At 44.7% G+C, this 22,678-nt stretch overlaps 1 pseudogene; it reads left to right on the top strand.

Annotated features, from left to right (window-relative positions):
- Window positions 1–483: 483 nt before the first annotated feature.
- LOC123067447 (uncharacterized) overlaps window positions 484–22,678 on the top strand; it is an 86,055-nt pseudogene continuing 63,860 nt past the window's right edge.

Genomic DNA, 22,678 nt, shown 5'->3' on the forward strand with positions numbered 1-22,678 from the left:
AAAAAAGAATCACATCAAACGGAGAAATAAAACTCAAACTACAAAAGAAACAAGATCCGTTTACTAATCTGGACTAAAGTCAATTTTTACAGTACCGAATCTTATTCAAGTTGGTTAAACAGAAAGAGGGCTTCGAGATGAAGATCTAGGCGCTTGAATCGCCTGATTCCGATAAATGAGCGAAAAGGAAAACTAAAACTAAGATCAGGGCAGAAATCTCGATCGAAAATAATCATGAAAAAACCCTGGAAAAAGAAAAACTGACGAACAGGCTAAGGAACGAACGTACGCTGTCTGCGGCTAACTGACGAATAACGTTTGTTAAAAATGAACATACGGACGAACGTCCGCTATTTAACTAAACCGGGAAAAAACATAAAACCGATCAAAAAACCTATGGTTTTTCTAAAAAAACATTCGGTTTTCTCACGAAAACCGGCGGCGAGGTCGGCGGCGGCTCCGGCGTTAGGTGGCAGCGGCGACATGCGGCGGGGTCGGCAGCGAGGCGACGGGGCGGCGGTGGCGGGACAGGGCGACGGGGAGACGATGCGACGGCGCGTCGGCGGCGCGAGACGCGTCGGCGGCGGCGACGGATCCGGCGGCGGCGACGCGGATCGGGTGGGGCTAGGGTTTTCGGGTGCGAGGGCTGGCGGCTCGGGCCTCCCGGCTTTTAAGGCCGGCCGGGCCAGGAGTCCGGGGCGGACACGGCCCGGTAGGTCGGTTCGTTTTTTCTTCTTTTTTTTTAAATAATTCCGCACAGAAAAACAATTAAAAGAAATACTAAACGGACTCCAAAAATCCTGAAATAAATTTTCACCGTCCTCTGAAAATAAGATGAACAAGGTGAACTTTTATTTGGAATTCTGAAAAACGCATTTTTTTACTAATTCAAATAAAATAGCAATAAAACTCCAAATAAAATTCTTATTTGATTTTAATACTTTTCCTCCAATATTTCATTATTTTGGATAAGTCATTTTATCTCCTCCCTTTTATTTTTATAATGGAAATATACGGAGAGAAAAATAATTAAAACCAAATGATCCTCTTTTCAAAATTTGAGAAAACTCAAATATGAAAATAACGAAATCCCCAACTCTCTCCGCGGGTCCTTGAGTTGCTTAGAATTTCTAGGATCAACCAAAATGCATGAAATATGATATGCAATGATGATCTAATATATAATATTCCAAATTGAAATTTTGGGATGTTACAACATCGATGTAACATGCCACTAAGGACGTGACAAACCTACCCCCTTAAGATGTATCTCGCCCTCGAGATTCGGGTTAGCTAGAAAATAGATGTGGGTGGTCCTTTCGTAGGTCTTCCTCTCGTTCCCAGGTTGCTTCCTCCTCAGTATGGTGGCTCCACTGAACTTTGCAAAACTTGATAACTCTGTTGCGTGTGACTCGGCTGGCAAACTCGAGAATCTTCACTGGTTTCTCCTCATAAGTCAAATCACTATCCAGCTGAATCGCTTCCAGTGGCACTTTATCTCTCAGAGGAATATCAGCCATATCTGCGTGGCACTTCTTCAACTGGGAAACGTGAAACACATCATAAACTCCTGACAATCCTTCTGGCAATTCCAGCATATAAGCAACTTCTCCCATACGTTTCAAAACTTTGTCTGGTCCCACCAAACGTGATGCTAACTTTCCCTTAACTCCAAAACGCTTAACTCCTGGAAGTGGGGACACACGAAGATATACTCTGTCTCCGACTTCGTAAACTGTCTCCTTGCGTTTCCGCATAGCTCTTCTGCCTGGACTGGGCTACCTTGAGCCTATCACGAATCAACTTAACCTTCTCTTCAGACTCCTTAATCAAATCTGGTCCAAACAACTAACGGTCTCCAACTTCATCCCACAACAACGGTGTCCTACACCTCCTTCCGTACAAGGCTTCGAAAAGGGCCATCCTCAAACTAGCTTGATAATTGTTGTTGTAAGAGAACTCTGCATACGGCAAATTGTCGTCTCAACTAGATCCATAATCTAGTGCACAAGCTCTCAACATGTCCTCCAGAATCTGATTGACTCTCTCGGTCTGTCCATCTGTCTGTGGATAAAAGGTTGTACTGAACTCTAGCCTAGTACCCAAAGTCTCATGCAACTGATTCCAAAACATTGAGGTAAATTGGGTTCCTCTATCTGATAAAATGGTCCTCGGAACTCCATGCAGACATACGATCTTGGTCATGTATATCTTTGCCAATTTCGCACTTGTATAGGTGGTCTTCACTGGGATGAAATGAGCTACTTTCGTCAGGCTATCGACTACAACCCATATCGAGTCATAGCCTGAACGAGTCCTGGGCAATCCCGTGATAAAGTCCATGCCTAGCTTGTCCCACTTCGTTTCGGGTATCGGAAATGGTTTTAACAATCCTACTGGCTTCTGGTGCTCTGCCTTCACTCTCTGACATACATCACATACTGCTACATACTCCGCAATATACTTCTTCATTCCGGTCCACCAGAAACTTTACTTCAAATCCAGATACATCTTGGTGTTTCCTGGGTCAATCGAATACGGTGAATCATGGGCCTCTTGCAGAATCAACTTCCTGATCTCGGGGTCATTAGGCATGTATACGCGATCCTCAAATCATAAAGTATCGTGCTCATCCTCACGAAATCCTTTGGCCTTTCCTTTGCTCATTTTTCCCTTTATCTCGGCAATCTCCTTGTCAGACTTCCGAGCTTCCCTGATTTTATCCATCAAGGTAGATTGAATTTCCAGTGCTGCTACATAACCTCTTGGAACTATCACTACAAAAAAAATACACTTCCGTGATGATATGTGTTTGTCACAGTAGGTCGCGTTTTCTATCATGCATGTACATCCATGATGATTTTATGACAGAATCAAGATAGTCATACCTGTGCTGTCGTAGAAGTGTTCCATGACATTACCAAAATTATCATCACGGAAGTGTCCACTTCCATGACGATAAATCGCGTGTCACAGAAGTGCTTTCGTCAAGGGTGACTGACACATGGCATCCACCGTAACGGAATGCCTTAAGCTATCGGGTCGGGTTTTGGATCCGATAACCCGTTAACAGCCCCGACCAATGGGGATTTTCCACGTGTAAAATCATCATTGGCTGGAGGAGACATGTGTCAGCTCCGCATTGGCACATGTGTCACTCATCCAATGGGCCAGACATACCTATGATATGTTGACACGTGGACCGTCCCATCAAGTTTAAATGGGCCAGCCCAACTAAAGGCCCACAAGATTTTGAGGACCATAATGGGCCGGCCCAGCTAAAGGCCCGCGAGATTTTGCGGACGATAATGGGCTGGCCGAGCTAAAGGCCCACAAGATTTTGCGGGCCATAATGGGCCGGCCCAGGTAAAGGCCCACAAGATTTTTGTGTGCCATAATGGGCCGGCCCAGGTAAAGGCCCACAAGATTCTTGCGGATCATAATCGGCCGGCCTAGCTAAAGGCCCACGAGATTTTCTGACATTAAAGGGCCGGCCCAGCTATAGGCCCACAAGATTTTGACGACCCTAGTAGGCCGACCCATTAACTGGCTGTCATGTTTTGGGCCAAATGCCGACCCATATTTGATCCAGTCCATTAATGGCCTACCATGTTCCGGGCCTAATAATGGCCCATATGAGATCCGGCCCGTTAATATCCTACCACGTTCTGGGCCAAATTACGGCCCAGATCAGGTCCGGCCCTTTAAGAGGCTTTGGGATAAATTATGGCCATATCAGATTCGGCCCGTCAACTGGACGCTATGCTTTTGGGCCCACTTGCTAAAGGCCCATTTAGTAAATCGGCCTGATATTAGTTTCGGCCTGTTAAGGGCCCGTTTAACATTTTGTCCCTATATTAATTTCGGCCTGTTAAAAGCCCGTCATATAGTTGGGCCAAACTACGGCCCGGTTTGCATCCGGCCTGCTCGCAGCTGATATCTGATTGGGCCAAACAAGGACCGAGACAATTTTGGCATGTTAAAAGCCCGTGATTTGATTCGCACATTCATGGGCTGGGGTCCATTTCGGGCTGCTGCCGGCCCATGAGCTGTTCGGCATGTTTCAGGCCCAACCTACTTCTCAGCCACCTAAAAGCCCATTGAGTTTTCTTGCAAAAAGAGGGTCGGGGTTTACTCGGCCTATTAAAGGCCGTTATCTACTAGTGGGCCAGTTTACTTTTGGTCGTTTAACGGACCAAGATGACGGGGCCCATGATGCGGATCATACATCGTGATTGCATGATGGCCCGATTATGTACCGTAATTTTATGGTTTGGCCGGTTTACTGCAAAGACATGATATATATACAGTAAAATAACTGCAACATCGTGAAAAAAAAACCTAGACTATACAATAAAGAAATTACGTCATATTACATCCACTGGGCATCAAAGTTCGCCACTATGATAATAAAGCACAAACAGACAGCAGATTACATACACTGGGCATCAAAGATCGCCACCAGTGCAAATAAACACGCCGACAAAATAATATAAAAAACCGACAGCACTTCAATAGAGTTCAAGAAAGGTTAGCACTGCTGGGAAGCTACAGCGCAAGCAACTGAGCAAGATGATGAGACTGTGCTTGTTCAACACTTATATCTTCCTCACTCTGAAAGATAAACAAGCAGACAGATGACATGTTTTGCACATAAAAGTATCAGTGCTGACAATTCATCACATTTCTTACTGACGAATAAAGTGACATAGTTTAAAATTGCATTAACACAATATGGTATTGTTCAGGTCAAGACATGGCAGGAAATGACATTGTGAATGAGTTGGCAGCTTCACGACACCACTGGATTACAGATCAAGAACTCATAAGTATCAATGGTTAGTGTGCTGTCAATTTATCCCATTTCAGAATGGCAAATAAAGAGACGGTTTAAATAATAGTAGAACGATATGACATTGTTCATAGTTAAGACATTGCAGAATATGACATTGTGCTATTGTGGGTAGGTTCACCACACTATTGGATTACGGATGAAGAACATAAGCATACATGTAGTGCAAAAGAAGATCACTTGATTTGTATAGTTTAATTTACATGGTATGAAGAAGGAACTTGGTTGTACAACTGAAAACTTAAATTGACAAGGACAAACTTTTGTTTATGAACTACATAATAAAGTTAAACATGCAATTTGATGCAAACACCAAAAATAAACTGCTATTGCAGTCATGCCTAACCAAATATACACAACAAAGTTTGAAGGCTTGAGAAGGACAAACTTACATTACTGGTGAAGACAGGCTCTATAAAGCCCTTGTCCATGCTGATGGGGGGGGGGGCAATTCAAGAAGTTTACCACAGAATCTTCTTCATAAGCATTGCCTTTATTCTACATTTTGTTAAGAGTAAATATACATGTGATAATATACGAAAAAATGGAGAATATTTAAGATAAGATGAAGAGTGATGCTACATAACCAAGTAGCTATAAATATATGTGCAACAATACAGGCAAAAGGCACAGCCCAGAGCAATGCATAGCTAAACTTCTTCAGTACCAACCTTATGGTAAGAGTAAATATAGATCTGATGTGTAGAAAATGGAGGGCAAAGGAAAATAAGTTGCAGAGTGATGATACATGAACAACTACCTGTCACTATAAGTACACTGATAAAGGACAGCATGTACTTACAAGAACAATGCAGAGCTAAAAAAATTCATTGGCATTGGATATATTCTACACTAATGTAACCATTCATACAGATCAGATAATTTGGAGCGAACAATTGATATGCAATCTATCATGCATACTGTTGTCACATAATGAACCAGGTATGTATGCAAGTACAGTGATACAGGACAACAGGTACTAACAAGAGCAAAGCAGCGGACATCATATTTGCGATATCCTGTCGTTCTTTTCAAACCGGAATTATTCTTCTTCGAGCAGATTTCCTGCAAAAAAGATCCGTAAGGCACATGCGGAAAAGTAGAAGTTCAAATTGTCATGTGATTTCATAGATAGTACCTCATCCTGGGAACGAGACCAGTGCATAACAAGGTTTTTCCATTCAATGTCTTCTAAATTTAGCACATGAGACTTCATTGGAAATTCGTTTATAGACTTGCCATCAAAGTGTGATTTCCTCAGGTAACACTGATACTGCTGCAATGCTTCCTTGAAAAGCAGAAGCAAGCTTTGCTCGTCATGACTATCCAGATTGACCCTCGCCTAGTTACAACAATGTAATGTAAATCATTTATGTGTTCAATCAGCAGAAAACAGGAAAATAATAACCATGAATAATAGCACTTACACGTAAGTTGGATAGGAAGATGTGAAAATGGTGTTTGTCTTCACTATAATATTCCCATGATGGGAATATATGCACGTAGTCCCTAACAACATTGAAATCATTGTCTTTTAAATTGGGAATAAATGGAACGGGGTTCCAATCTATAGGAATTGGCCCTCTCTGCAATTGGGATAGGTCTTCGGCCGGTGGACTTGCTGTAGTTTTTGCTGGAGTGGGATTTTTCTGTGGTATGGCTGGTGCTATGGAAAATGAAATTGGTATACCTTTTGCTGGAGTGCAGGTCCTGTGTGGTGGGGCTAGTGGTGTGGCCAGTGAAGTATGGGTACAGTCTGCTGGAGTCGGTCCTACGTTTTGTGTCACTGGTTGTACAACCAATATAAGTGGGGTGCTGTCTGATTTCTCCGGCACCACCACGTTTTTCAAGGACTTTGCTGGTGCTCCTTCAGGTTCGGCAATCACCCTCTTCCTTTTTGATGTCTGATGCACAAGAACATCATTTGAGTGAAAAAACATGGTATGATGACAGATGGAATATGTATTGATAATGGATGGGCATGGCATCTCGACATATATGATGAGTAAACTAAGCAAATGGCGGTGCAACGAAGTAGAAGAAATGCAAGACAACATATGCAAGATACACGCAATCAATAAAACCTTGCCAAATTAGAATAGGCACCTTGATGGGTGAACAAGACAGGCCATCTGCCTTTGACTCCTCGAGGTTAGAATAGTCATTAGGATGATATTCTGAACAAGAATCAAGAGGTGGGGAGCGTATGAGTTTCATTGCATCAAGAATGGCACTCAATGCCTTGGTGCCAATTTTGTAAGTCATTGCAGTGTACCACAATATTCTTCTGATGCGCGGATTCTAATTTTCACTGTAATTGTGTATAATATCTGAGAACCATGAAAACATAAATAGTTATGAGATTATCTTTGTAATGCAGATGATATTCTAATATGGGGGCGCCCCTGTAAACACTTGTGTGCTATCACTGGATTATGATGAGAGAGCTCATATGTGCTGTAATATGGTGCGTGCATTTATATAATCTGGCACAAGTACACAAAAAATAGGCTCTAGAAGTAAGGATAGTTGGCAGATTATAGGTTCATAATATACTGTATAGAGAGTTTATTGCCAAACCATGATAACAAGAGCACACAACAACTAGGTAGATCATAGTGTACATAACAGGGGTACACCATAACCACGATATATAAATCGGGAAAGTGGAACTGGCTTGAAAATACGGTGTTGTATTGCCACTAGTAATTGAAAGCCTATCGATCACGTACAGGCCAGCTCTATCAGCTGTTGACTACAAATGTCCCTGCACCCCTTCCTGACAAGGAACATACTGTACGTACTAAATATAGAATAAACAAAGAGGAACATGTTAAATAACAAAAGAGGAAGCATATTCTTGAGGTGCCGCTTCATTGCATACAATATTGGTTGCCCACTCATGATGAATCACAACGCCCAAAGAAATGCAATTCCATGTTGTCTCTCTATATGTGGCAATTTTGAACAAGAGTCATTAGGATCATATTCTGAACAAGAGTCAACAGGTGGGGAGCATATGAGTTTCATTGCATCCAGAATGGCACTCAATGCCTTGGTGCCAATTTTGTATGTCATTGCAGTGTTTAGCTTCAAGAGTGGACTGCTGCTAGTGCGACACAAAGCAGCTACACAGATCATAGTGTAGATATAACGGGAAAACCTTAAGCATCAGAGTAAAATCAGCAAAGTGGAACTTGCTGGAATATATGTGCTAGTATTGCCGGTACGGCTAGAAAGGCTTCGGATACCAGCTCTCTTCAAGTGAAGGTGTCGTACTGTTAATATCAGTGTAACTCTCAAAGGAGACACAGCTCCCCGCATTTCCTTGCTATTCTTATAGGATTCAAGTGGGAAGGCCACTACAAATCCTATTCCTATGTTTACAAAATCCTACGAATCAAAGAGGCTCAAAGTGTCCATCACAACCGACCCTATAGACCTCTACACTGCAAATGTCGCTGCTCATCTTCAGTACAAGGAACATACTGTACTACTATCATACTCCCTCCGTTCCAAAATATAGGTCCTGGTAGAGATTTCCACTATGGATCACATACAGATGTATCCAGATACATTTTAGAGTGTAGATTCACTCATTTTGCTCCATATGTAGTCCATGGTGGAATCTATACAAATACTTGTATTTAGGAACGGAGAGAGTGCATATTAAAGAAGAACGAAAGAGGAACATGGTAAAGAAGAGCAAGCAGATTTTGGATAATAAAATGTTGGTTGCGTAGTGCCCACACATGATGAACCAGAGCGCATTAAGAACGCAACTCCCAGCTGTCTCTCGACCATTTCAGGCGGTTGGATGAAGATCCTACGTCTCCTAACCCTTATTCTTCCTCGTCTCTGATTCTTCCCATACAAAACACCGCACGGGACGCCGGCCGGACCATCGGCCCCCACTGCTTGTGTTCCTCCGCCACCCCACCCCCCACCCGCGTCGAGTTTTCTTCATTCGGCGAGGCCCCACAACCACCCGAGCCCCTTCGTTCGCACCGGCCAACTCCGACGAGCTCTATAAAATCGACTGACCCAATTTTGAAATTTAGTCTACTATGATTTAACTAGTGTGGAATATAAAAGGGGAAAACCATAAGCATTGGGAGTGTAGTGTTGAGCGTGCCATGGCGGATCTGAAGGTGCAAACTGGACAAAGGCAACTTCGCAACCAAGACAAGCAATCAGAGTAAAGCAGTGGCGATCTATTTTGTTGTTGCGATAAATAAGTTGAGCAGATACGAAAGAGTACCGCCTCTGGTGCGGCGCCGTGTATGCATCTGCTGAGAATTTGACGGTGCTGCGGTAGCGATGGTTGTCAGAGACGTGGAAGCAGATCTAGGAGGGTAGATGGTGGCGGCAGGGCGCGGTGGACGAGACGGTCATAGGAGCAGCGCCGGCAAGGTGGACGATGGCGGGGATGAAGCGAGAGGACGGGATGCAAGGATACCGGTCCGAAGCCGTGGATGAGAGAGGTCGATCTCTTGTAATGGACGACGGCGTCGGGGTATCAGCTCCGGCATGGTAGAGGAGGACGACGGTGGATGGGGTGGCGGACGTCGGCGGACGGAGGAGGCTGGGGTGGAGAGGGTGTTTTGGCGCCCACGGAGTACGAACGGGGAAAAGGGAGGTATAGAGGAAGGGGGAACCATGTATTCAGGGCGCGCTTGTCTCAAATGCGAGGAAATTTACAAACTTAGCCCCCGTTTCAAATTTCCTACTACATCACAGCAATATTAGTCGGTTGGGGATGGGACGGTAATCTCGCATACACCGAATATTTGCTGACGAGAGTTTGTTTTTGGCGCCCACCGTGTATGAATATGAATTGGGGAGGGAGTCGATTTCGGCCGAGGACACACCATGTTTTGGCGCCCACCGTGTATGAATCCGGGTGAGAGGCGGTTACGTCACGTTTGGGTGAAATTACAAACCTACCCCTATCAAAACCTATAGAAATCCAACAGATAGGCTTTGCATGGCAGGGATAGGCAGTAGTAATTTCCATCTCGCAGATTTTGGTTTCGCGCGGTTACTGCGACTTTCCCCGCTTCGTTCAAATTTTGCAGAGTGCACGTTTACCGTGCCAACTCAATTCGAATCCCGTTTGTATTCTATTTTTTCGGGCAGGATCCATTTTCAATTGGAATTACATTCTATATACATCATTTTTTATATATACTTTCAAAAGTGCAACAAAGAATTCTGCTCCTTTATAGGTATAATATGATTTACAAAAACAATGATCTCAAAATCTTAAGGTTGAATTAAAAAAATAACCAAATTATGTTCTACTAAAATGTATGGATCAGTAATATCTACATATTAAATAACATAGATGTGCGTGAATTCATATGAGTATGCATGTTTGATAGATAAATTTTGGTTTGAGTATGGATTACATGTATCATCGTCTCGAATTCAAATATTTGAATCCCTTTTATGTTCACTCCTTTCACGCCCATCTCTCTCGCATGCATGCTCCTTGATGTAGATATCACTCTCTTTTCTCCAGCTCACCCACGCGCTCACTTCATGTTTCTCCTATCCTCGCAAACATGGTCTCTCGACGTCTGCCTTGAGAAGTGTCACACTCTCCCTATCATTATACATTACACGGTTTTCATTATCTCTCACGTCTCTATTGTTCTCTGGTATCACTCGGTACCTAAGCTTTCTTTTTCACCGCCACACACACAGTCTCCACTCATCTTTCACTTTGTCTTTCTCTCTATGGGATTCTCTCACACACCCTATATGTCTCTAGATATGACTCATACCACTAAAATTACTCTCTCTCTCTCTCATGTAGACACAACAATTGGTGTGGTCTCCTTTTCGTCTCCATCACAGACTGACATTATTCATTTCTTTACCGATCAGACAACCCCCCCATCTCTCTCTCTCTCATAGACACACACACGCAACTCCTGGTTCCACTCCCCTTCCCGACTACCATCTCTCTCTCACACACACACAAAACTCTCGCTTTCACACCCCGACTCGTATTTCTCTCACGAACATTTGCCGACTAGCCTCTAGATAGGTTTATACACCCGCACACTCATGCTTCCACTCCCCTTCCCGACTACCGTCTCTCTCTCTCACACACAAAATTCTCGCTTTCGCACCCCGACTCGTATTTCTCTCACAAATATTTATCGACTAGCCTCTAGATAGGTTTATACACCCGCACACTCGTGCTTCCACTCCCCTTCCCGACTACCGTCTCCCTCTCACACACACAAAACTCTTGCTTTCGCACCCCGACTCCTATTTCTCTCACAAACATTTATCGACTAGCCTCTAGATAGGTTTATACACCCGCACACTCGTGCTTCCACTCCCCTTCCTGACTATCGTCTCTCTCTCTCTCACACACACAAAACTCTCGCTTTCGCACCCCGACTCGTATTTCTCTCACAAACATTTATCGACTAGCCTCTAGATAGGTTTGTACACCCGCACACTCATGCTTCCACTATCGCATACATGTCTCTCTCCCGCTCCTTGTATCTATGTAGATTTTTCTTCCCTTCTTGAGACACGCCCTCTCGGTCATGCACACACTCACTATCGCCTCATTTTAAGCTGATACCTATCACACACACACTCCTTGTGTCTTTGTCACACATGCACTCCGTCCTCCTCCACTTTCCCTCTCTGTCACAAACACATGGGCTTTTTGCAACAACTAGCAAGATGCCTATGCGTTGCATGGAACATCAAGATGCATTTGTATGAGCAGTTTATCTTGTGGGGGGAAAGGATGAACGAGGGAAGGCCTTATTTGCAAATGTGGAGAGGGGTGTGGGTATCTTTTTGCAAAATTGCCACAGTTTCCTTCCTGTCTATCAGATATAGATCGGATGGGCTATATTGTAGGATGGCAGGCACACCATCATCACCGACAATGCTTTTCATAAGAGTAGGGATAAAAACAGAGTTGGTGATGATGGTGGGCCTGCCATCCTGCAATGTAGGTCACCCGATTTATATCTGATGGATAGGAAGGAAAATATGCAATTTACCCGCACTCATCACCACATTTGCAGATAAGGCCTTCCCTCGTTCATCCTTTTCTCCCACGAGATCTTGATGTTCCGTGCAACGCACGGGCATCTTGCTAGTAAGAGTAGAAATTAGACATATACCACTTCTCAAATCTTGAAACCAACAACATTCCTCCCTTATCTCATCAAAACCGCCAAAGGAATATATTTTGAGTGAAACATAACATATTTTTTAGTGATATACGTATTTCAAAACTAGACTTTTTTTCCTATCAAATTGGTGAATATGTATTATTCTACTTTGATCGTGTGGCAACGCATTGGCACATTGCTAGTAGTTATTATAATTTTTTGGACACTAGACAAACAGTGGAGTACATAGACGAAGAGAAGAGGCGCACCGCACGCAGTCAGCCTCTTGCTGTCTCGCACACATAGTGTTACGTAAAGGCGATGTTAACAAATAAACCCTAAAACCCTAGGGGCACGATTGCTTCATTTGCGGGTACCGGGTACGTGGTGGAGCACCTTTGTAGGAATAGTCAGCTCGCGTGATAATTTGATCCGTAGGAGTTGATGGTCGGGACCACAGGTGAACGACTTGGAGGCGGTGGCTCGCCAGTTGCCAAAGATCGAGTAGCCACATTTAAAATATTATTTTTTAGCGGGGTTAAGAGTTTCGATTTTCAATGGCGCGTTATAAGTACTAAGTAGTTTTTAGAACGATTGGTATGGAGCGAAAATGGATTCATATTACTACGTACCTCCTTGGTGTATGGTTGTATGGGTTTATGTTGCGAGATGTTGAACCTGGTAGTTCTAGGGCAAATACTATGGTTTATATTTAGATGCTGGTTTTCAGTAATGAAAATCGGAAGGGGAAACCCTTCTTTAATTTTTAAAAAAACTACTACCTCCATTCTGGTTACTAGCCCCCCTCGTATTTTGGGTCAAAGTTTGTCCATGAATTTTACTTGTAAAATGTGAATGGAAAACGAGATTTTGTTATACCCAAACAAAAAAAGGACTCGACGGGGTGATTGCTCTAACACAGACGCGACCTCTCATAGCGCAGGCATTGAACCGGCGCGCCGGCCAAGAGGGCCCCACTTGCTGTAGGCCCGGCTGAGCATGCCTCCTCGCCGCGTGCAACTAGCTTAAGACTGCTTCGTCTGTTATTGTTTGGAAAGTAATTGTTGTTTTTACATGACCCAAAAAATATATTTTGTGCCACATCAGTAGATGCACGGACATCACAACAGGCATGCTGACTGGATAAACATTTGAACCTAGCTATTATGAAGGAAATTTTGTATTGACAATAGTTTTAGATAATAGGAGACGCCTAGCCTGCTCTGCCTCTGCTAGCTTATTTCTGGCTTGATCCATCTTTTCTTTGGCTTGGGTGAAGAGAGCATCTGATTGCTCTTTTCGCTTCTTCTGGAACTTAGCTACATTCTCAAGGGCTGCTGCACGCTTTCTATCAGCCTTTACTAGAGCCACGAGGACACGAACAGCTGACGACTCCACCTGGATTGTGTGTAATCCAGCATCATCTGGGAATTTGCACCTTGTGTCTAATCCAGCATCATTAGGGAACTGGCACCTTGTGTGTAATCCAGCCTCATTTTGGAAGCATGATCTCGAGGTTGACCATACTTCCCTCCTCGCAGGAACTACATCCTGACATGAAGTTACTTCTTTTTAGATCAATACTCAGAGCAACCCAGATCCATTTAGTAGAAGCCAGATAAACAGAACTCGGAGAAGTGAATTCGAAAGGAAAAAAAATATAAAAACAGACTACAAGGTGAGAACACCCACTTCCTACATGAAGCTAAAAACGAAAGCATTAGGACGATTAAGACTCTTCTTATTACACGTCGAAGAACACCAGGCTTAAGAGAAACAGAAACTACAACATATACACATCAACGAACACGAGGCTAAACAAAAGTAATTGAAAGGGTGTTATTTACCAAAGCTTGTTTTACAGGTTCGGTGCAGCTCCTCTTTAACTTGCCATGCTCCTTGAAGATGTCCCCAATATCCTGTGTTTGGTCTTTATTGCGACTCTGCATGTTCGCACTCGTGGTTTTAAAATCTCAACATGACAAGAAAAATATACTACTAGTAATACTCGCGCATCTTGTGGGCAACATTAAAGCACTCGTCTTCCATCTTAGAGCATCTCCAACAGAATCGCAATGCGCGGCACTTTAAAAAAGCATTTACAGTGCTGAGATCGAGAAGTAGATAGACTAGAGAGTAGAGGATAGTTCTCAGCATTGATAGATAAAATATAATAGATAATTCAACTACTCCTCATCGTCCAACTCCTCCTCGGTGATATCCTCCTCCGACGTCTGACTGTAGGCGTGAAGATACCGATCATCGTCGGATTCCCAGGGCGACGCTGCTCCTAGCCTCATGTTGAATTGAGCGTCCGCTTTTCGCCTACGCTTGTCCTCGTGATAGGCGGCTCATTCCGCCCTCCTCTTATCCCTCTCCGCCCTCCTTTGCGCATAGAACTCGTGCTCATTGATGATGTCCTGCGGGAAGTGTTGGCGCCACAGCGCCATGGATTCCTCATTGATCTCGGTGATGCCGAGATGGTGCTCCCGCCTCCGGTTGTCGCGACGATCCTCGTCGGTGCTAAGCCACGACAGAGGTGCGAGCTCCTGCGCCCGCTCCCACGTCAGCACATTGGGGAAGTTCAATGTTCTATGAGGCCACCGGAGGCGCCATGCCGCTGCGTCGTACGCGCGAGCGGCCTCGTTGGAGGTTTCGAAATTTCCGAGGCCAAGGCGCATCACGCGGAACTGGATCTCGGCGGAGAAGCCGCCAGAGGGGCGCGCGCGGATGCCGCGGTATCCCCAAGTTTCCCGGTGACGCGGTGGCATGGTGGCGCGGCGGCGGCGAGGCGAGAAAGAGCGGGGAGAGAGCGGTAGCGAGGCACAGAGCGGGGAGAGAGCGGTGGCAAGGCACAGAGCGGTGGGAGGGCGCGCCGGATGCCGCATGCCAAAACTAGCACAGCGCGATACAGGAGCGACGCGCAATTACAAGCTGATATTCTGTTGGACAATGGAGGCTATAACCAAATACTTTTACGGGAACAATAGCACCCAGGGAATTTGAAGGGTAGGTATGAACAAAATTGGAACTGCACATGTATTGCTAAGTGATTCAATACACACATTACCAATCGAGGAGGGGAAAGATGGTCGCGGTGGCCTTTGTGAGTCATGGTCAGCAACGGGAGTCAGTTCATTGTCCACGACGGTGGTGCTTCTGCCCTTGGCGTCGGCTTCCGGGGAGCAGATCCGAGACCGTGGAATACGATGTCGGGGAAGAGGCTCCGTGTACAACAACGACGGTGGACCGTCTCCAGTGCGGTGTACGAGGTCGTCGATGAGGCACATGCGCTGCGGTGGACGAGTGCGCTGATGTAAAGGGGATGAGCACGAAGGCTGCAGTGCCGTGGAGAAGTCTATTTTGCGGTGGGGATAGAAAATGGGGAGTATTTAGGTGTACTACTCTGGGTGCCGGGGTGGGTTGGCTGGGTAGGGTGAACCTGAATTTATGAAAACAGCCCCCTACCAATCGTCATCCGTAGGCCTGTTCCGATGGCTATGCTGGTAACTTCCCACTGCTCGAATCAGGGACGCGGGAGATTTTCCCGCCAACCTCAAAATTTTGTGACACTGAACTCCTCGTGTGGCGTGTTGAGTGATTCGGCTATAAGGGGGTGTTTGGTTCCAGGGACTTTTTTGTGTTGGGACTAAAAAAATTCCCTAGAAAACCAAACAGGGGGGGACGTTTTTGGGACTTTTTGCTAAAAGTCCTTAGAAGCACCTCCTTGAGAGTCTTTTTTAAAAAGTCACAGGGACTAGAAAAAGTCCTAGGACTAGAGAACCAAACACCACCTAAGCAACTAGCGAGTAGTACTAGTAAACTCAGCATATTAGGTTTGACCGAAGTCAAACTTCCTAAAGTTTGACCAAGTTTATAGAAAAATATAAACATTTACCATAACAAATATGTATGATGTGAAAGTACATTCAATAATGAATCTAATGGTATTTATTTGTTATGGTATATGTTAATTGTTTTGTTATAAGCTTTTTGAGAGTTTACAAAAGTTGACTTTGACCAATGCTAATACGCGGACTTAAATAAAAACGGAGGGAGTACACATTTGTTTTCTTAGTTTGTAGTGAACTAATCATTTGTTGAAATTGTGAAATAAATATATTAGGCTATACAATTCAATAGTTACAATCATTGTCGAATCCCAATATGTATACAAGGTCTATAGTACTTCACAACATGCTCAAACTCACATAATCCTAGTCAAATGAGAATCTAAATGCATTTCATAGTTATTACTTTGTAGGATGCAACAAAACCAACCATGACTCTACATCAGCCATTATAGAAGCAACATTTTGAACATATCCCAATGTGTGAATGAAACGTGCAGAGAGAGCTTGCGAAGATGGAGCAGATAGGGCGGGAAAGATAGTATGTATGTGGACGAGAGAGCAGGAGACAAACCTAACGAGACAGGGGGAGATCTATGTCTGTATCACACACACACTGTCTCCACATTGCCCTTCCGCCACAACACACATATGGACACATACACACGTTCTCTCTCAGTCAGACACACAAAATCAGTATTAAAAAAAACTAGGGCACACCTAAAACGTCCAAATCCAAATAAACACGAACTGGAGCTAAATTCAAATATATGGAAATATTGCAGCGTCAAGAACTTTTCTAGGAAAAAAAGTTGAGTAATATTTGGGGATTGTTTTCACACACACAAAAAGGTTCGGTGGATGTCCTTCGAGCGCGACACGGTGACGCACCATTCGATCGACCGCGTGACCGCGGTTCACGTGCTTGCAAGGGATTCTGTATCGTGGATGTGGTACTAACTAATAAAAGCGCTGCCTAAGTCTAATGTTTACGTGTACTAGTACGGTTTTCTTTTATGTCTGACCAACCTTATATAAAACTAAAGTAAGCTCCCATACACACACTCATCAATATGCCGCCGCCGCCATTGCGCATGCCGGCACCCGCCTGCTCTGGCAAACAATTTCTCGCCCATCACCGCCGTGTCGCCGCCATCCCTGTGCCATGAAGCCGAAGGCTCGCCCGCTCACATCGTCTGCAGTCCCTCCTCGCGATGCCGCCACACTGCGAAGCACGCGAGCAGCTGGTGGAGCCACGTCTATGCACGCAGCATACGAAGAGGAGGACGAGCGCGTGCTCCAGCACGCCGGCGAGGAGGAACTAGCGTGTCATTGTCGTCTCCACCCGCGCGGAGGAGGCGCGCATGGTGGCTGTCGCGGCGGAAGCCGGTCGCGCGCGCGTCGAGCCCGCAAACTGGGTGCGGACACGGAATCTACCTTCGAGACCTTGAATTCCACGTGGATCCTGCAAACTGAAGGAGCAATTTGGGCCAGTCAACTCTTGTGAGCCGTTTGATGCAACATGGTGGCTAGAAAGGCTTCTTCCACCTCTTCTGCCGTCTTCTTCCTTCGCTCCGTCGAACTTCTTTCACAAATCGACTGACCCAAATTATACTACTATTATGAACGTATTAAGTACAGTAGGAACACGAAGATACGAGCAGTAGTACCAACTGTAAGAAGAATAGTAGTAAGACATAGTACTAGTACTACTGTACGTACTAAAGAGTTCAAATAATGAGAAAGAACATAAACATAGTTCTGCTAGGGCCTCAGCACAACACACCCTTGAAAATAAACTAAGCAACTAGTCCGCTTGACACTGCAGTAGAACCAGCATGACCGACGGCACTGCCACCTACTCGGAGTCCGAGTCTACGTCCTCGACTTCGTCCTCGTCCCTCTTCCTCTTCCTCTTCGCCGACGCTTCTTTGCTTGAACCGGACACTGGGCTCTGCTTCTTTATCCAACCCTTGTAGATATTTAAACAAAGGTAGGCATCCATTCCTGTGTACAGGATGTGATCTTCATCTAATGTCTTCGACTCCCATGCATGATGAAACTCGTGATGGGGTTTCTTCAGTTTAGCGTACGAAGGATCGATCATGGCTGCTGCCAGGGTCAGCATTGAAGGTTGAGAGGAGGACACTAGCCTTGCCTTCTGGAGATCGAAGGGCTGGCCTACAACAAGACCTATCCGATGCAGGACATCACTGTCGTTCCTAAAGCCTACAGTAACGAATTTCACTCTTTTGTCCTTGAGGAAGTTCTTAAAATCCTGGCACTCAACGTCGGCATGGCATATGTTGTAGACCAAGCAAACGTTATGTACGCAAACCTGGATCACAACGGGCTTCTTCCTCTCTACCTCCTTTAGAATCTTCTCTCTTTCCAGGACTTTGGTGTACTCAACATCTAGCCCAGCAACCCACTCATCCGTTGAACTGTTGAACATGCGTAGGAAACGAGAAAGGCATGCTTTCACTGTCGCGGATCCACGTGTGTAGATGACGATGAACTCATTACCGGTGATGGCTCTAACCTGGTACTCAGCGGCGAAGTGTTTTACCAAATTTATACTAAAAATATCAATACTACAATACTGATTATAATGAGTATAAGAACTATGTTTTATAATGAGTGTAAAAATATTGATTTGACATTGTGAATGTTGATACATTTTTCTATAAGTTTGGTCAAAGTAGAGGTACATTGACTTTAAACAAAACTTAAATGCACAATGCAAACTAGTTCTTCCGTCCAGGTGCGTGCCATGTCCTATTTTGTCATCACAACAAGGTTAGGTATTAGAGTACTACTACCTCCCTTCTAGTTTAAAGGGCTCGATTCAAAAATTTCACCTACTCTTAGCAAGATAGCAGAGGCAGTGGAATAGTTTTTGAAGTCTACAAAAGTACTCAACTAATGCTATCATTCTTCACAAAAAAATTGTGATTACCGATGCACGCATGAACACTAGTTACTCTAACCCCCCTCTCTTCTTTAATTCTTTGCCACATCAGCATGTTTGCGATTCCTGTGTGCATGAGGGTAGTTGTAATGGTAGTATCATAGCTAGTATCATGCATGTCAACTACTCCCTCCTTTCCGGTTTATAGGGCTTATCTCAAAATTTTAGTTTTCCCATTTTATAAGGCTCAATTTGGTTGTTTCCCATCACATGTTCAGATTCCAAGGTGCATTAAATCATTGCATGCAAGTATTGAGAGAAAATTGACCAATGCATGTACTTTATGCATGCATGCATTGTAATTAATGCATTGATAAACATAATTTTTTGAGAAAAACAAGAGCATTAATTAGGTGCTTTTGCAAACTACAAAAAGTATTCCACCTCTCACCATCTACCTTGGTTGGTGAGATTTTTGAATTGAGCCTTATAAACCAGAAAGGAGGGAGTAGGCAATTTTGATGAGGTGTCATAAAATTAAATGAAGAAAAAGAGAGTTGAGTATCATACCATGATATTGTATCGTAATAAATGCTATACTAATATGTGTCATGCATGGTAATAAATAAAGTACTACATGATATTAGTATATGATATTATGCATTAGGGAGGTAGTATCATATGCATGATATTAGTATATGATACTTCTCATTACAACCAGCCTGATACTACCAGCTAAGACACCACCATTATGGCCAGCCTTAATCATCGCATGCAATAATTTAGTGCACCTTGAAATATGAACATGTGCGGGGTGTGTATGTTTTTAATGACTTGAGACTATACCTAGCCCGGCATGCAAGATGAATTATTATGCACCGTTCCCCATACCTGTAGGAAGCCCGTTCATCTCCAAATATTTTCCTCTCCATGTGTGGAAACAATATGCCTGCCACACTCTCCTTCTCCCTCCGGCGGTCCCACCACTCCACCCCGTGTGGAAAAAATCTGCATGCATGACTCTCCTCCCCCCACGCTCGTCCAATCCGTTGTGACCAGCAATATTTCCACCCCTTCCCTCCCCTTGTAATTTACTCCAACAAATATGCCCACGTAGCTGTTATGTTAATCACACAACATATCTTTCGGGACGCTGCTTCCGTTACTTAACTGCAGGTGCATTGGGTCACTGACATATGGGCCCAACAAGGGTCTGGCCCACATGTCAGTGACGCAACTGGACCTGCACTTAAGTCAGTACAGCTCAGTCCATATCTTACATAGGTGTGCCATTGCTCGCTATAAATACTGCGCCTCCCACGGCACTCGGAAGAACGCTCACGTTCATCGCTATCTCCTCCCCCTCCCTCTCACGTCGACCACCATGGCATCGCCCCTCCCAAGCCCTAAGCGCCCCTCGCTACACCGCTCGGACGGTCACGCGTCGCCGTTCCATTCCTCGCTGCCACTAGTCGAGTTGGACGCATCGGCATTCCACTCCTTGCCGCGACGCGTCGAGGTGGACGCGTCGGTGTTCCCAATCTCGCCAGCACACGCGTCAGAGGACGCGTCGGCTCCCTGCTACGAGGAGAACGCCGCGCCGCCCGCCGAGCCCCCCAGCCTTGAGGAGCTTTGGAAAGAAATGGATGTCGCCATGTGGGAGGCTTTGCGGAGAAGAAGGCGGAGGAAGAAGGCCGAGGAAGAGAAGCGCACCGCGGGGCAAGATGCCTGGCAGGTCTATGTCGTGTCTGAGGGAGTCAGGCAATTGGATCTTTGGCAGAAGGCTCGTGCGAGGGCCGTGAGGGTGGCGGAGGACGCCCGTGACGACGCCCTGAGTGCAGTCGGGCCCAAGCGCCTCATCTACGCTTGGCGGCTGATGACCCGCAAGTATACGGGATAATTTTAGCCTCTTTCGATAAGTAACAGTGTCCAACCCAACGAGGAGCTAAAGGTAGAACAAATACTCTCTCAAGCCCTATCTGCCACTGATACGACTCTACGCACGCTTAGTGTTCCCTTTACCTAGAACAAGTATGAAACTAGAAGTACTTTGTACGTGTTGTTGGATAGGTTTGCAAGATAATAAATAGCAAGTAAATAAAAGCTAGGGGCTGTTTAGGTAAAGAAGTAAAAAGGTAAATATAGCGAGTGTTGAAAAGTGGTGGTAGGAGTTGTGGAATTGTCCCTAAGCAATTGACTACTTTACTAGACCGATAGCAAGTTTTATGTGGGAGAGGCCACTGCTAGCATGTCATCCCTGACTTGGAATTCTATGCACTTATATTGGAACTATTAGCAAGCATCCACAACTACTAACATTCATTAAGGTAAAACCCAACCATAGCATTAAGATATATTGGTCCCCCTTCAATCCCGTATGCATCAATTTCTATGCTAGGTTGAAGCTTCTGTCACTCTTGCCCTCCAATACATAGTCCTATCAACATACAACTAACCCTATGGTGTGATCCACGCGTGGGCTCACATGATGGGCACCAAAGGACAGCAACATAACCACAAGCAAATTAAACCAATCATAGCAACTCATCAATCACCGATAGGATAACGAAAATCTACTCAGACATCAAAGGAGGGCAACACATCATTGGATAATAATATGAAGCATAAAGCACCATGTTCAAGTAGAGGGTACAGCGGGTTGTGGGAGAGTAGACCGCTATAGATAGAGGGGGGAAGGTGATGGAGATGTTGGTGAAGATGGGAGAGGTGTTGGTGTAGATCGCAGTGATGATGATGGCCCCCGGCGGCGTTCCGGCGCCACCGGAAGCAAGGGGGAGAGATCCCCCCTTCTTCTTCTTCTTCCTTGACCTTCTCCCTATATGGGAGAAGGGTTTCCCCTCTGGTCCTTGGCTCGCATGGCTTGGGAGGGGCGAGAGCCCCTCCGAGATTGGATCTATCTCTCTGTCCCTCTCTGTTTCTACGTTCTCAGATCCTTCCCCTTCATCGTTTCTTTTATATCCGGAGATCTGTAACTCCGATTGGGGTGAATCTTTCGCCTAGATTTTTCTCCTAAAATTAGCTTTCTTGCAGCAAAAGAAGAGCATCAACCGCCATACGGGTGGCCCAGGAGAGTGCCAGGAGCGCCCAGGGGGAGGGCGCACCCCTATCTCCTGGCCACCTTGGCCACCATTTCGCGTTGATTCTTCCTCCGGAAAATCCCAAATATTCCAAAATAATTCTCTGTCTATTTTTATCCCGTTTGGATTCCGTTTGATATTGGGTTTCTGCGAAACATAAAACATGCAACAAACAGGAACTAGCACTGGGCACTGGATCAATATGTTAGTCCCAAAAAATAGTATAAAAACTTGCCAAAAGTATATGAAAGTTGAATAATATTGGCATGGAACAATCAAAAATTATAAATACGACGGAGACGTATCAGCATCCCCAAGCTTAATTCCTGCTCATCCTCGAGTAGGTAAATGATAAAAAAGATAATTTTTGATGTGGAATGCTACCTAGCATAATCTTGATCATAAGTCTAATCATGGCATGAATATTAAGACACGAGTGATTCAAGGCAATAGTCTATCATTTGACATAAAAACAATAATACTTCAAGCATACCAACCAGGCAATTATGTCTTATCGAAATAACCTAGCCAAAGAAAGCTCATCCCTACAAAATCATATAGTCTTGCTATGCTCCATCTTCATCACACAAAGCATTCAAATCATGCACAACCCCGATGACGAGCCGAGCAATTGATTCATACTTTTTAACGCGCTTCAGCTTTTTCAACTCTTACACAATACATGAGCACAAGCCATGGACATAGCACTATGGTGGTATATGGTGGTGGTTGTGAGGACAAAAAGGGAGAAGATAGTCTCACATCAACTAGGCGTATCAACGGGCTATGGAGATGCCCATCAATATATATCA

The sequence above is a fragment of the Triticum aestivum genome, chromosome 3B (genome assembly GCF_018294505.1).
Source record: "Triticum aestivum cultivar Chinese Spring chromosome 3B, IWGSC CS RefSeq v2.1, whole genome shotgun sequence".
Taxonomy (NCBI): Eukaryota; Viridiplantae; Streptophyta; class Magnoliopsida; order Poales; family Poaceae; genus Triticum; species Triticum aestivum.